The 14,223-nt window shown below is 43.3% G+C and overlaps 1 protein-coding gene across 1 annotated transcript in view; it reads right to left on the bottom strand.

Annotated features, from left to right (window-relative positions):
• UBTD1 (ubiquitin domain containing 1) overlaps nt 1-14,223 on the bottom strand; it is a 34,828-nt gene that overhangs the window by 3,457 nt on the left and 17,148 nt on the right. The window lies entirely within an intron of this gene.

Genomic DNA, 14,223 nt, shown 5'->3' with positions numbered 1-14,223 from the left:
CACGTCTTCGGTTACTCCTTGCACAGTTTATGTGCCACGTAACCTGGTGTGGGTCTGTGAGCCTTCTTGCTCTGACACCATCCTAGATAATATTTATAGCTCGGGGAATTAGGTAAGGAATAAGCCACAGAGCTGGAACCTGGTGGGCTGGAAGGTTAAAGGTAAATGGACCATTGCAAAGAAATCTCTAAAAAGAGCTGCAATCTCTTCTCAGTTGTGACACTGCTTCATAGGTGATTTATTCAAGTCATGCTGTTTTGCTATCAAACACAAAATGCTTGCCTTAAGTGATACATATGGGCACTTTCTTAAACAATGTCTAAAGCAGGGGTCCACAAACTTTTTAAACAGAGGGCCAGGTCATAGTCCCTCAAACTGTTGGAGGGCCGGATTATAATTTGGGGAAAAAATGAATGAATTCCTATGCACAAAAGAACAATACAATAATTAAAATGAAGAACAATTTTAACAAATATAAATTTATTAGTATTTCATTGGGAACTGTGGGCCTGCTTTTGTTTGATGAGATGCTCTTGTTGTTGTTCTGTGCTTTAAAGTCATTTCAGACTTAGGTTGACCCTGAGCAAGGGCCATGTAAATGACCTTGGAGGGCCGTATTCGGCCCCCGGGCCGTAGTTTGAGGACCCCTGGTCTAAAGGATATGTGTGTATTCTTCTTTACTCTTTCTATCCCACTCGCATACAAACACACACACATAAACACCTTCTACATTCCTGAAGAGTACCCAAGTCATTTCTCAATTCCCTACTCAAAATAAGCCCATTTTTTCTTCTTCTAGGGCAGGGATCCTCAAACTAAGGCCCGAGGGCTGGATACGGCCCTCCAAGGTCATTTACCCGGCCCTCGCTCAGGGTCAACCTAAGTCTGAAATCACACAACAACAATTCTATCTCATCAACCAAAAGCAGGCCCACACTTCCCAATGAAATACTAATACGTTTACATTTGTTCTTCATTTTAATTATTGTATTGTTTGTAAGTGTTTTAGCACTACAAATAAGATATGTTCAGTGTGCATAGGAATTCATTCATGCTTTTTTCAAATTATAATCCGACCCTCCAACAGTTTGAGGAATTGTGACCTGGCTCTCTGTTTAAAAAGTTTGAGGACCCCTGTTCTAGGGTGTGTGTGTGTGCTGTGTATGTGTGTGTGTATATATACACGCACACATATACACATACACATACATATACATATATATCATATTTAATTTGTTTTGGTACGCCACACACTTTTTACATTTCTCTGTTAAAATGCATCATTTAACAGTTTTTGTGTGTCAGGAGTGACTTGAGAAACTGCAAGTTGCTTCTGGTGTGAGAAGAGTTTGGTGTCACTTGACCAGCCTCTGCAACCGGGCAGCATGTGAGTACAACAAGCAGCTTGCTGAGTGTTTGACTGGAGCAAAACCGAAAAGGAAATTTTACAACAAGGAGAATCATTGCAAGGGGCCCAAGGAACCTTGCCCAGCCATCCACCAAAACTGGACAGAAACCTCTCATCTGGGAAGCAGATGAGAACAACTAATACAAAACAGAAAGTCACACAACTGAGTAGAAATATTCTTTAGAGTAGTGTTTCTCAACCTTCCTATTGTCACAACCCCTTAATACAGTTCCTCATTTTGTGGTGACCCCCAACCATAAAATTATTTTCGTCACTACTTCATAACTGTAATTTTGCTACTGTTGTGAATCATCATGTAAATATCTGATATGCATGATCTATTTACATTCACTGGATCAAATTTGGCACAAATATCTGATTTGGCCAAATTTGAATACTGGTGGGATTGGGGGGGATAGATGTTGTCACTCGAGAGTTGTAGTTGCTGGGATTTCTAGTTAGCCTACAATCAAAGAGCATTCTGGACTCCACCAGCGAACGAATTGAACCAAACTTGGCACACAGAACTCCTATGACAACAGAAAATACTGGAAGGGTTTGGTGGGTATTGACCTTGGAGTTGTAGTTGTAGTTCACTTACATCCAGAGAGCACCGTTGACTCAAACAATGATAGATCTAAACCAAACTTGGCACGAATACTCAATATGCCTAAATGTGAACACTGGTGGAGTTTGGGAAAAATTGACCTTGACATTTGGAAGTTGTAGTTGCTGGGATTTATAGTTAACCTACAATCAAAGAGCATTCTGAACCTCATCAATGACAGAATTGGGCCAAACTTCCCACAGAGAACCCCCATGCTTTGAAGGGACTCGCTGGCACAAGTATCCCTCCAATCTTGCATGCTCTCCCTCGCCCGCACATGTGCACCATGCTGCCATGCGCCAAGCATGCCTGCTCTCCCCTCCCACTTGGAGTCTCAGACATAGGTTCCCCTTGATTGAGAGGCTGGCCAATCACAACGAAGGAGGACTTCTTGTGGGAGGATTCGCTGTCTATTTCAAAAAAGGAAGAGGACAGGTAGAGAGATCTTCAGCCTTCTCTGCCAAAGGGGTTCCTAAGACCATCAGAAATATGTTTTCTGATGATCTTTGGTGACCCTTCTGAAACCCCCTTGTGACCCCACCCAGAGGTCCCGACCTCTAGGTTGAGAAATGCTGCTTTAGTGAAAAGATGGATCAAACTGAAACTAAGAAGAGTCATCAAGTGCAGCATCTCCCTTAAATGCCAAGATGAACTCAAATGTCCTCCCATTACTGAGGTTATAAAATTTGAAATTGCATAAGACATCATGGAGAACAAACCAAACCTTCATTTGGCTTGTAATGTACTGGAAATCTCTGCTAAGAACATAAATCAATAAAATGTAATAGGATCCATGGAAAGCTTTAACACGGGGAAGAATGCAAGAATGCATAAATGTCTAAGAAACAAACAATAGAGCTGGCCATTACTGGTTGTAATGATCTGACAAACGGTGCCAGCCTTAAGAGCCTAATTGGTGCAAAAGAGACACAGATTGTGCTCCAAACATGAAGCACTGCTAATCATGATACAATTTCTCTCATGGCAGATTACTCTGATAAGGTTCACCAACATAAACCATGGTCTGGAGGGATGTTTCATTTTCCTGGTTTATGGCCACAGTCCCCAACGTAACTCACAATGTTCATTAAGTGCAATTTCATTCCAAAGCTTTGTAATGTAGCTAGCAATGAAAAGAAATGGGCTCAGGAGGGATTGCGGGCAGGGACAGAGAAAAGCAGAAAGCACTGAAAACCCAGGTTTTTAAATGGTGAAGGCAATTAGAAGAGGAGGTGAGGCTTTAGTTGCTACAACAGGGAAAAACAGTCCCTGTGACTTAGCTTTGCCTGCCGCCTCTCTGCCACATGGCCACGGATGCTCACAGCCACTGTCCCTATGGCAAGAGAGAGAGAGAGAGGCTAATCCAGCTAATTTGCAAATGGACATGTGATATGCCGCCTTCATTTGCTTCCTTCTACTTCCTCTCTCATACATTCTGACATGGTTACTATAGTGAGGGAAGGGACCCTCATAGTTGTTTGAAAGACCACTAGCTGTCCGAGGCTAGGTGCCAAAAGCCCTGAGAGACAACATTAGGGCAAAGTGGAGGAAAGGGGACAGAAAGGGGCACTCGATCTGAAGAGCATCACATTGGGGTGACATCTGCGCAAAGAGCTGGCTGGATCTCTATGAAAAGAAAGTTTCAACAGGCATTTCTGTAACATCTGTATCTTAAAGAGTTTCTTTCAAAGACAGTGTTTCTCAACCTGGAGGTCGATACCCCTGGGGAGTCATGAGGGGGTGTGAGAGGGGTTGCCAAAGACCATCATAAAACACAGTATTTTCTGTTGGTCATGGGGGTTCTGTGTGAGAAGTTTGGCCCAATTCTATCATTGGAGGGGTTCAGAATGCTCTCTGATTGTGGGTGAACTATAAATCCTAGCAACTACAACTCCCGAATGTCAATATCTATTTTTCCCAAACTCCACCAGTGTTTACATTTGGGCATATTGAGGATTTGTGCCAAGTTTGGTCCAGATCCATCATTGTTTGAGTTCACAGTGCTCTCTGGATGTAGGTGAACTATAACTCCAAAACTCAAGGTCAATGCCCACCAAGCCCTCAAGTATTTTCTGTTGGGCATGGGAGTTCTGTGTGGGAAGTTTGGTTCAATTCCATCCTTGGTGGAGTTCATAATAACTAACTATAACTATAAATCCCAGAGTTCAGAATGCCCTTTGATTATAGGTTAACTATAAATCCCAGCAACTACAACTCTCAAATGTCAAGGTCTATTTTTTCCAAACTCCGCCAGTGTTTACATTTGGTCATATTGAGTACTTGTGCCAAGTTTGGTCCAGATCCATCATTGTTTGAGTCCACAGTGCTCTCTGGATGTAGGTGAACTACAACTTCAATACTCAAGGTCAATGCCCACCAAACCCTTCCAGTATTTTCTGTTGGTCATGGGAGTTCTGTGTGCCAAGTTTAGTTCAATCCCATCATTGGTGGAGTTCAGAATAACTAACTACAACTATAAATTCCAGAGTTCAGAATGCCCCTTTGATTATAGGTTAACTATAAATCCCAGCAACTGCAACTTCCAAATGACAAAATCAACCCCCTCCAATCCCACCAGTATTCAAATTTGGGTGTATTGGGTATTTGTGCCAAATTTCATCCAGTGACTGAAAAACATCCTGCATATCAGGTATTTATATTATGGTTAATAAAAGTAGCAAAATTGCAGTTATGAAGTAGCAACAAAAATAATTTTATGGTTGGGGGTCACCACAACATGAGGAACTGTATTAAAGGGTTGTGGTATTAGGAAGGTTGAGAACCACTGTTCTAAGACTACATGTTTAACTATTTCCAGTGCAGACTGGTTGAGAAATTTTGTGAATTGTAGATACTCTGAAGGCATCAGGTCCTGTCAGATCTTGGAACCTAAGTACCATCAACCCTGGTTAGTATTACTATGAAGGACAACCAGGAGCCATTAGATGTATTATAGATGAAGGCAATGCACCCCCCCCCCCCGAGTGCTCTTTGCCTAAGAAAACCTATAAAATTCATGGGGTCAGACCACAATCCAAAAACAGCATAGACTAAGGCGTTTTAAGCTTGTTTGCTCTAGAGTTTAGAAATCTTAGCAATATAGTAGTGCCTGCTTTACATGTAGACTGTCAAATATGTTAAATCCCTGACATCTCTAAACAGGGCTAGGGGGGGGGGGGACAACTCCTGTCAAATGGTCACCCTACATGGACCGTTAAGTGCACTATTTGGAAGACCACGAGGGGAAAATGATACGCAGAGGGAAGGATGCTTTTCGTTGCGGCCATAGCACTTCCATCCCCAGCCATGACCGCAAAGAAATTCGCTGCTTACGAGGTACATACTTTTTGGGAAAGAGCATCCCCACTGACACCAACAGGAGCTTTTTTCACCAAGGCTAACAGCAGTATGACTTCCCTGCTGCAACAGCTCCACTGGCTGCCAGTCCGCTTCCAGGCTAAATGTGAAGTGCTGGTCGTTACCTTTAAAGCCCTAGACAGTTTGGGTCCAGGTTGTTTGTCTAATTGCATCTCCCTATACAGGCCACTTCATGTACTGTGGTCAACGGAGGAGGCCCTGCTCTCAGTCCCACCCCCATCACAAGCGCGGTTGGTGGGAACGAGAGAGGGGGCCTTCTCCGTGATCGCTCCCCATCTCTGGAACTCCCTACCTAAAGAAATATAAATTGCCCTCAACCTATTCTCCTTCAAAAAACAACCTCTTGAAAACACACCTATGCACTTTAGGGTATGGAGAGGAGGAGGACTAAGACACTTTTAATTCCATCGAAAAGCTGGCTAACTTATTTGTGTTTAGGATCTGTTCGGTTCAGGACCTGCCTATCTTCACGATAGCATCTTCCCCTACGAACGTACACAATCTTTAAGATCTTCTGAGGGGGGTCTCCTCTCACTCCCACATCCGTCACAAGCATGGTTAGTGGGGATGAGAGAAAGGACCTTCTTGGTGGTAGCCCCCCCTGGCTCTGGAACACTCTCCCCAGGGAGATTAAACTGGCACCCACACCGTCCTCCTTCCGTAAAGATCGAAAAACATGGCTGTTCCACAGCAACCAAATGCTCAATTGTTTCTGATCATAGAATCATAGAATCCTCACGTACTAAAGCCATACAGCCTGAAAAATTTACAACAACCCAGTGATTCTGGCCATGAAATGCCTTGGCTATCAGAAAACTTCCTGTGCTTCCCAAATTCACAAGCCAACCTCAGAATACAATGATTTCCTAGAAAAGCAAAATGTAATGCAGGATGGGGGGGGGGGGGGGGAATGAGCAGGAAGGAGGTACTCTGATCTGGCCCAGCTACTAACCACCCCCCATTAGATACGGTTAGTGGAAATACTGCCAGGATATAAGCAATTAGCTAATTGTAATCTCTAGAGTACTTGAAATGGCAGGGAAGTATTGATTGGAGTAGTAGCTGCACTTTAATGGGAGTTATGAGACAAACTTGCTCGCCCAGAGTGTGCTGGAAACACAGGGCATATAGAGCAAGTTTTGCTTACAAACATCAACCCGCTGCCCTGGAAGAGGACAAAAAGTCACATATTGCTGGGGGCAATGGCTATGTTCCAGCAACAAATGGACAGTCTCCAACTTGAAGACGAAATAGAGCAAAACAGAATACTCTTAAGACATAAAGGCAGAAATCCTATTGGTACAAAATTCCCCAATGGTTGGAATTTTTCCATGATTCTACATCAGTGACAGAAGAGGGTAGACAAAATCTGTCAATGCTGGACAGCCTATTTTGAGCTCCCAGTGGCGCAATGTGCTGGCAGGACTGCTGACCAAAAGGTCAGCAGTTTGAATCTGGGAAGACAGGTGAGTTCCTGTCTGTCAGTTCCAGCTTCTTATGCTGGGACATGAGCGAAGCCTTCCACAGGATGGTAAAACATCTGGGCATCTCCTGTGCAACGTCCTTGCAGGTGGCCAATTCTCTCACACCAGATGTGACTTGCAGTTTCTCAAGTCACTCCTGACACGAAAAAAACCCCTATTTCTCTCATTACTTATTTCTTTCATGCCCTTTTCCCTCGTGCCATTAGCTCTCAGGGTACCAACAGAGTTCCGGTTTGTTATTCTTGAAATATTCACAAGACCACAAAGCTGTTTGGACTCAGTACGAGGAGACAATTAGTCTCTCTCTCTTTCTCCGTCATATATGTGCATGCACACACATCCTTGGGGATAGGAAGTCCAGTCAGCAATTTCTGGAGACAGAAACTGCTGCACGGAGCCTATGGGGACAAAGGCTGATACTAACTCCCATCTCCTGTCTCATTCCCAGCTGAACACACATACGCACGCACGCACACCAGCCAAGAGTATCTGTCATCATCACTCCTAGGTTACCAGGAAATGCATTTTATGGAACAGCTGCTCATGGGTTGTGGGATCACCATTTTCTCCAGCAGAAGAGATCATAAATACTAATTGTTTCAGAAAATCAATGCAATACTGTTCAACTCTTCTCTAGCAACAACCTCCCCTTGGTACTTATGGGGGCTGGCAAAGAACTTGGAACAATGGTGGCAGTGTATATTCTGCACCCAGGAAGTCCAAATTTGGTGACTCAAATAAATTATGGAAATTATGCAGACGTGTACATTTTTTATTTTGCAGATATTTTTTCTCCTTCCAAGATCCAAGCATACTAATAAATCTATTTTTTTTAAAAAAGTTTACATTCACAAATTTGAGGAATGGACAGCAGGGAGGGTAGTGAAATGGGAACAGATGGGCCAAGCGATAGTCCATGATAACAAAGGATTACAAAACCTGCCTGTCCCAATCAACTGGTTATCTTGAGCAACACATTCAAGTTTTTGTTCAGCCACAAATGTGTTGTTTCGAAATGAAAGCGGACAATTTCTGGGTGCCAACTTCTGTGACGGATGCCTTAGTGCAGTGGTTCTAATGCCGCGACCCCTTAATACAGTTCCTCATGTTGTGGTGACCCCCAACCATAAAATTATTTTCATTGCTACTTCATAACTGCAATTTTGCTACTGTAATGAATAGTAATGTAAACATCTGATATGTAGGATGTATTTTCATTAACTGGATAAAATTTTGGCACAAATACCTGATACATCCAAATTTGAACACTGGGGGGTTGGGGGTGATTTTGTCATTTGGGAGTTGTATTGCTGGGATTTATAGTTAACCTACAATCAACGAGCATTCTGAACTCCACCAACGATGGAATTGAACCAAACCTCCCACACAAAACTTCCATGACCAGCTGAAAATACTGGAAGGGTTTGGTGGGCATTGACCTTGAATTTTAGTTGTAGTTCACCTACATCCAGAGAGCACTGTGGACTCAAACAATGATGGATCTGGACCAAACTTGGCACAAACACTTAATATGTACAAATATGAACGCTAGTGGAGTTTGGAGAAAATAGACCTTGATATTTGGGAGCTGTAGTTGCTGGGATTTATAGTTCACCTACAATCAATGAGCATTCTGAACCTCATCAACTTCCCACACAGAAGCCCCCATGACCAATAGAAAATACTATGACACCACCCTCGCGACCTCTCCAGGAGTCCCAACCCCCAGGTTGAGAAACGCTGCCTTAGTCCAAGATGAAAGTGTAGAAATCAACCACTTTCTTCATACAGTGACTCCCCATCCCAACATCCCAATGGTAATTGTGTTTTCATCCATCCCAAAGTTCCCCTATATACTGAAAGGGGGAGAGATTTCCTGGGCCTCCCCTGTTGCCTGCTACGTATCCTGGGTGCACTGTTCAGTTCTCTCTGGGAAAAGGCAGCAGAGGGCCAGCTTCCTGAGCTGACCCTGTCCAGGCTGGCTCCGTAAAAGGGATTTAGCTCCAAGTCAGATGTATAAGGAGCTTGTGTTACAGGTTTAAAGCTAATTAGGGTGGTAGATGGAGAGGAAAGCCAGAAGCAAGACATGTTCTCAGAAAGGGACAACAAGCTAAAAAAGCAAGAGCCAAGCAAAGTCCCAAATGCAGCTCAGATTGCTCTACCCAATCCTGCAAAGAGATCATTTCCTCACTGAGGACAACTTCCTAGCCTTCATGAAAAAGAAGAAGAGTACTTGTGTTGGTTCATAAGGAAAATAAAATGCAAGTCCTACAAGCCTACAATATGTTTATTAGGAGTTAGTGGCAGGAGATATGTGAGATTACTCCCCACTCTTTAACTTTTGGAACCATCTAGCTCAAGTATGGGCAAACTTGTGTCATCCAGATGTTTTGGACTCCAACTCCCACCATTCCTAACAGCCTCAGGCCCTTTCCTTTTCCCCCTCAGTCGCTTAAGCGGCTGAGGGGGAAAAGGAAAGGGCCCGAGGCTGTTAGGAATGGTGGGAGTTGGAGTCCAAAACATCTGGATGACCCAAGTTCGCACATGCCTGATCTAGCTTGATGAAGAATTCTGGAGAATTCAAAAGCTTGAATATTCTTGTGGAATTTAAATTCATCCTAATTAAGGTGTTGCCTTAATTAGTGGAATTGTGGATTTCAGCAGCCCTTGTGGGTTTTACGCCTACCCCGACTGGAATGCGGGAATGACCATCCTGATATTATTATAATACATCACCACCTGTCCAGTATTAAAGTTGAACTCAATTAAATAAATCTGGACCAAATGGTGATAAAATAAACAAGAACCCCAAAATAATATAAAATTATGGTTACGTCCCATCATCCACCAACACCCTTGACAAGGAGAGAGGGTAGGACAGGCAAGGCCCAAATGGGATTAACTCTAGCCAAATTATAAGCAGATCCCTGCCCCGCCAGCTCCTTCGATCAAGGGAACGAACTTCTGCTCACACTATAAAATCAGAATGCATTTTGGCCACTTGCCACCCACAGAAAGCTGCCGGCATTAACAGGCCATAGGCAGACTCTCCTACCTTCTCTTCCCCCCGCCCCTCTCTACATTACATTAAGCTTCTCAACTAGATTAGCTCCGGAACAATTGGGTTGGTGGTGGGCAGGAGAAAGACGCAGCCGCTACCTTGATAGACAAGAAATGCCATTAATTTGACTCCAGGCAGCTCGGCGGAGGGGAAATGGCCTTTGATTGAAGAGATACAAGCACGGCTGCCAGGGGAGGGCAAGCCCTCGTTTGACAACCCTCTGCCAGCTTGTGTCTATCTGCCAATGAAGCGCCAATTAGGAACAACTCAAGTCAAGACGGCTGCCTCTTTAAGACTTTGGAAGCAGGGGGAGAATGTGCAGCGATGGTGGGCTGCTTTGTCCTGGAGGTTTCTGTCACCAAGGCACAGAGAATCATAGAGTTGGAAGAGACCTTGTGGGCCATCCAGTCCAACCCCCTGCCAAGAAGCAGGAAAATTGCATTCAAAGCACCCCCGACAGATGGCCATCCAGCCTCTGTTTAAAAGCCTCCAAAGAAGGAGCCTCCACCACACTCCGGAGCAGAGAGTTCCACTGCTGAACAGCTCTCACAGTCAGGAAGTTCTTTCTAATGTTCAGGTGGAATCTCCTTTCTTGTAGTTTGAAGCCATTGCTCCACTTCCTAGTCCCCAGGGCAGCAGAAAAAAAGCTTGCTCCCTCCTCCCTATGACTTCCCCTCACATATTTATACATGGTCTTGCTAGTTCTCAGTTCTAAAAGCAGGGGAAGGGAGATGTTAGGTTTGAAGTTGCATTCCTGAGAAAGTAACTGTATATCAGTGGTTCAGTGAAAAAGTAACTGTATCAGTGAGAAAGTAACTATATCCATGGACCACAAGAACGAAAATATGGTCCACGGCCTCACCATTACTGCACCATTGCCTCGAAACAACACGGCAACAAGAGCGACTGGTCTCGCAAAACCCTCTTATAGTGTTGAAGCAACAGGGATATCGGGAGGGGAGAGGCTGGCTATCCACTAAAGATTACTACTACCACATCTGCTCAAGATTATTAAATATGGTTTTCTGTGGGCAAACAGATGGCGACTACTGGATGGCATATGTTCTGTATCAGAAACTAGAGCTGGTGTGGTCTATCCAATGCAATTTTCTGAATCAGCACCCCAAATAACCAAACCGACTCTAAAGTTGACCAAGAACTGATTTGTAACCCTTTTGATACTAATATTGGAGAGTGGTCCCTAGTTAAAGTGGTCCCTGGTCAAAAAAAGGTTGGGAACCACTGCTCTCTCTATATATATAAGTACCCGAAATTCAATGCTGCACCCCATTTTTAAAAATGTTTACATGTGGATAAAAGTATGTCTTAGAATCAAAGAAATACAGTAGTTATTGGCAAGACATTTCAACCCTTTATTTGCCATCTGTACAAGAGTGATTCATATGTAGTTGATTTTTCACAGTAATTCCACATTTCTTTTTGAATTTGCTATTTTCTTGTACAGTGTTTGAGATAAGAGATTTGGGATAATGGTACTAACGTTGGAGAGTGGTCCCTGGTCAATAAAAGGTTGGGACCCACTGCTGTATATGAAGAAAGATACCTGCTTGCAGTAGTAGGGCTAAAGTCAGAGGTGACTATGGACAGTCTAAAAGAAATCCAGTTGCCCCATTACACTTATTTGAAATTATGTCTGGTTGGACTTGGGCATCTGCCTTTTTTTATTCAAGCAACACATCAATACAGCAGCTAGGAGGCAAAACAATCTGCTGCCGAATCAACCTTGGCTTTTATGGAGTAAATGCTCAGCTCTGGGCAAAAGTCCAGCTCAAGGCAGAGAGTTAAAAAAATGCCAAAACCCCAGTCAAGAGCTTGGAAAAATTACATTTCTGGGCAACAACTGTGAGAATCTCCCAGGGCTGGGAATGACTACTTTCCGCCTATGAATCCATGGCGAAGAAAAGGGAAGGAGTTAAGCAGTGAACAGAAGTCTCTACCAAGCCACCTATCCTCAGTTGCAAGTGCTAAGCTGCTGCTATTTATTGATGCTGCTTCCAAGGCTGGCTAGCCAAGCAACTGAAACACAGCTTTTAATCTTCTTGTTAGGCCTCAGTCAAGTATGACAGGATTCTTGAATCTTAACTGTATATTTTTGTGAGATAGCTTATTTGTATGGTGGCCAACAATGGTTATTGAATTATCTAGAAATGTTTTTCGATTTGACTGTTACATAAATGCAGTCTATAACTTTGTATTATAAATACCATGGAAAAACAGCCAACAAATCACAAGAGCAAGATGACAATGATGACCTTGCTTTGCTGCGCTTATTCCTTGACCGCTATACAGCCCTAAACAATCCCATAATAGGCCTTATGCTTGACTCTTGGGTGGAAGCAGGGATGAGAAATGATGGTTGCTTTCCTGTAACCATGTTTCTTCAAGTGGTCATCTGTGGAAATTCGCACATATAGTAGTTGCTGCACAGGTGTATCAACTACCATATGTGCGATTTCACAGAGACCACGAAGGAGAAAAGCTCTTTCTTCACACACCACTTAAGAAGCCATGGGAAGATGTAGCTTCAGGCAAATAGAGTGGCAGATGCAAAAGAGAACATGGGCCTTACACCTTTAAACATTGTACATAAAAGCAAATGTCATTAGGCATCACTTATTATGGAAACCTCATTTGCTGAAATGTCATCTTCTACACCAGAGGTCCTCAAACTAAGGCCCAAGGACCGGATACGGCCCTCTAAGGTCATTTACTCGGCCCTCGCTCAGGGTCAGCCTAAGTCTGAAACGACCTGAAAGCACACAACAACAACAACAACAATCCTGTCTCATCAGCCAAAAGCAGACCCACACTTCCCATTGAAATACCAATAAGTTTATATTTGTTAAAATTGTTCTTCATTTAACTATTGTTTTGTTTTAAAGTGTTTTTTGCACTACAGATAAGATATGTGCAGTGTGCATAGGAATTCATTCCTGCTTTTTCCAAATTATAATCCGGCCCTCCAACAGTTTGAGGGGCTGTGAACTGGCCCTCTGTTTAAAAAGTTTGAGGACCCCTGTTCTACACACCAGAAGCACTATCCTCTTTTGTGCCTGGTCACATTTAGACTGAGCAAGGGTACAGAAAGGGAGCAATTCAGGGGTGCATCTACACTGTCGAATTAATGCAGTTTGACATCACTTAAACTGCCTTGGCTCAATGCTATGGCATCATGGGAACTATAGTTTTACATAATCTTTAGCCTTCTCTACCAAAGAGTACTGAGGCCTCCCAAAACTACAACTCCCAAGATCCCATAGCATTGAGCTATGTCAGTTAAATTGGTGTCAAGCTGATAAATTCTGTAATGTAAATTCAATTTAGAACATTATGCCAAAGACACTACTGGCTTCACTAGCACTAGCTCTCCACTAACTACTCCAGAAGTTGCCTATGTGGACTGATTCCTGAGAAGAGGCCAGCTTATTTACTGCCCTGTAACCAGTTTACATCCCCACAGTGAATGGGTTTATCTTTCATCAGCAAACCTCAAAGCAAATAAACCACAAAACTTAAGCAGAATTATGATTCACAGACACCTACCAATGTAGCCTGGGATTCTAGCATTTGTACCATGTTTGCCCCATGCTTATCTGAGTGAGCTGCCTGCCTCAGTTTCCCCCCTGCAAACAAGCTGCCTGCCTCTCCAGGAAACAATGGGTCATACTCTCCTTCTGTTCTATCAAGACACATTGAGGTTTCAGATCTCTTCATCATCTCTGCTTCTTTATTTCTCAGAAACATAATACCTTGCTCCAAACGTGGAAGCCTATCCTCAGAGGCAGCAGATGCATTGTGTCTGCGACATGCTAGAACAGAAGTCGGCAATACCGCAAAGCTGTTATGTCTCAACTTCAGCAGGTCCAATACCTCTGCTTACTAGCTACAAAAATGATGACGTCCATTGACACCTGGCCTACTCATCTTTGTGGCAAACAAGATCTAAATAATGGGCATAATTATATATTGCAGAGGAACAAGCAGAGTTCTGTGTTATTACTCTGAAATGGTACCTCTTGTAGTGCAAAAACAAATGACGGTATGCCCTGCGCCGCTCAGATTATGAGAAAGTGGAATGAATAAAATGCAAAATATATATGGAAAATTTGACTAGGAATTTCTAGATGAGTTTCTAGATAAATGGAGACATGAGAGGATTGTAAGACAAATACAGTAGCTGACTGCAGAAGCAAGGTTTCCTCTGTGGGTTGGGGGAAGCCACGTTCCAAGTTGCCAGACTGGTTTAACCACAGCATTTGCAAAT

Source organism: Anolis sagrei, chromosome 3, assembly GCF_037176765.1.
Source record: "Anolis sagrei isolate rAnoSag1 chromosome 3, rAnoSag1.mat, whole genome shotgun sequence".
In the NCBI taxonomy this organism is placed as follows: domain Eukaryota; kingdom Metazoa; phylum Chordata; class Lepidosauria; order Squamata; family Dactyloidae; genus Anolis; species Anolis sagrei.
This window is presented reverse-complemented; position numbering and strand designations above follow the sequence as displayed.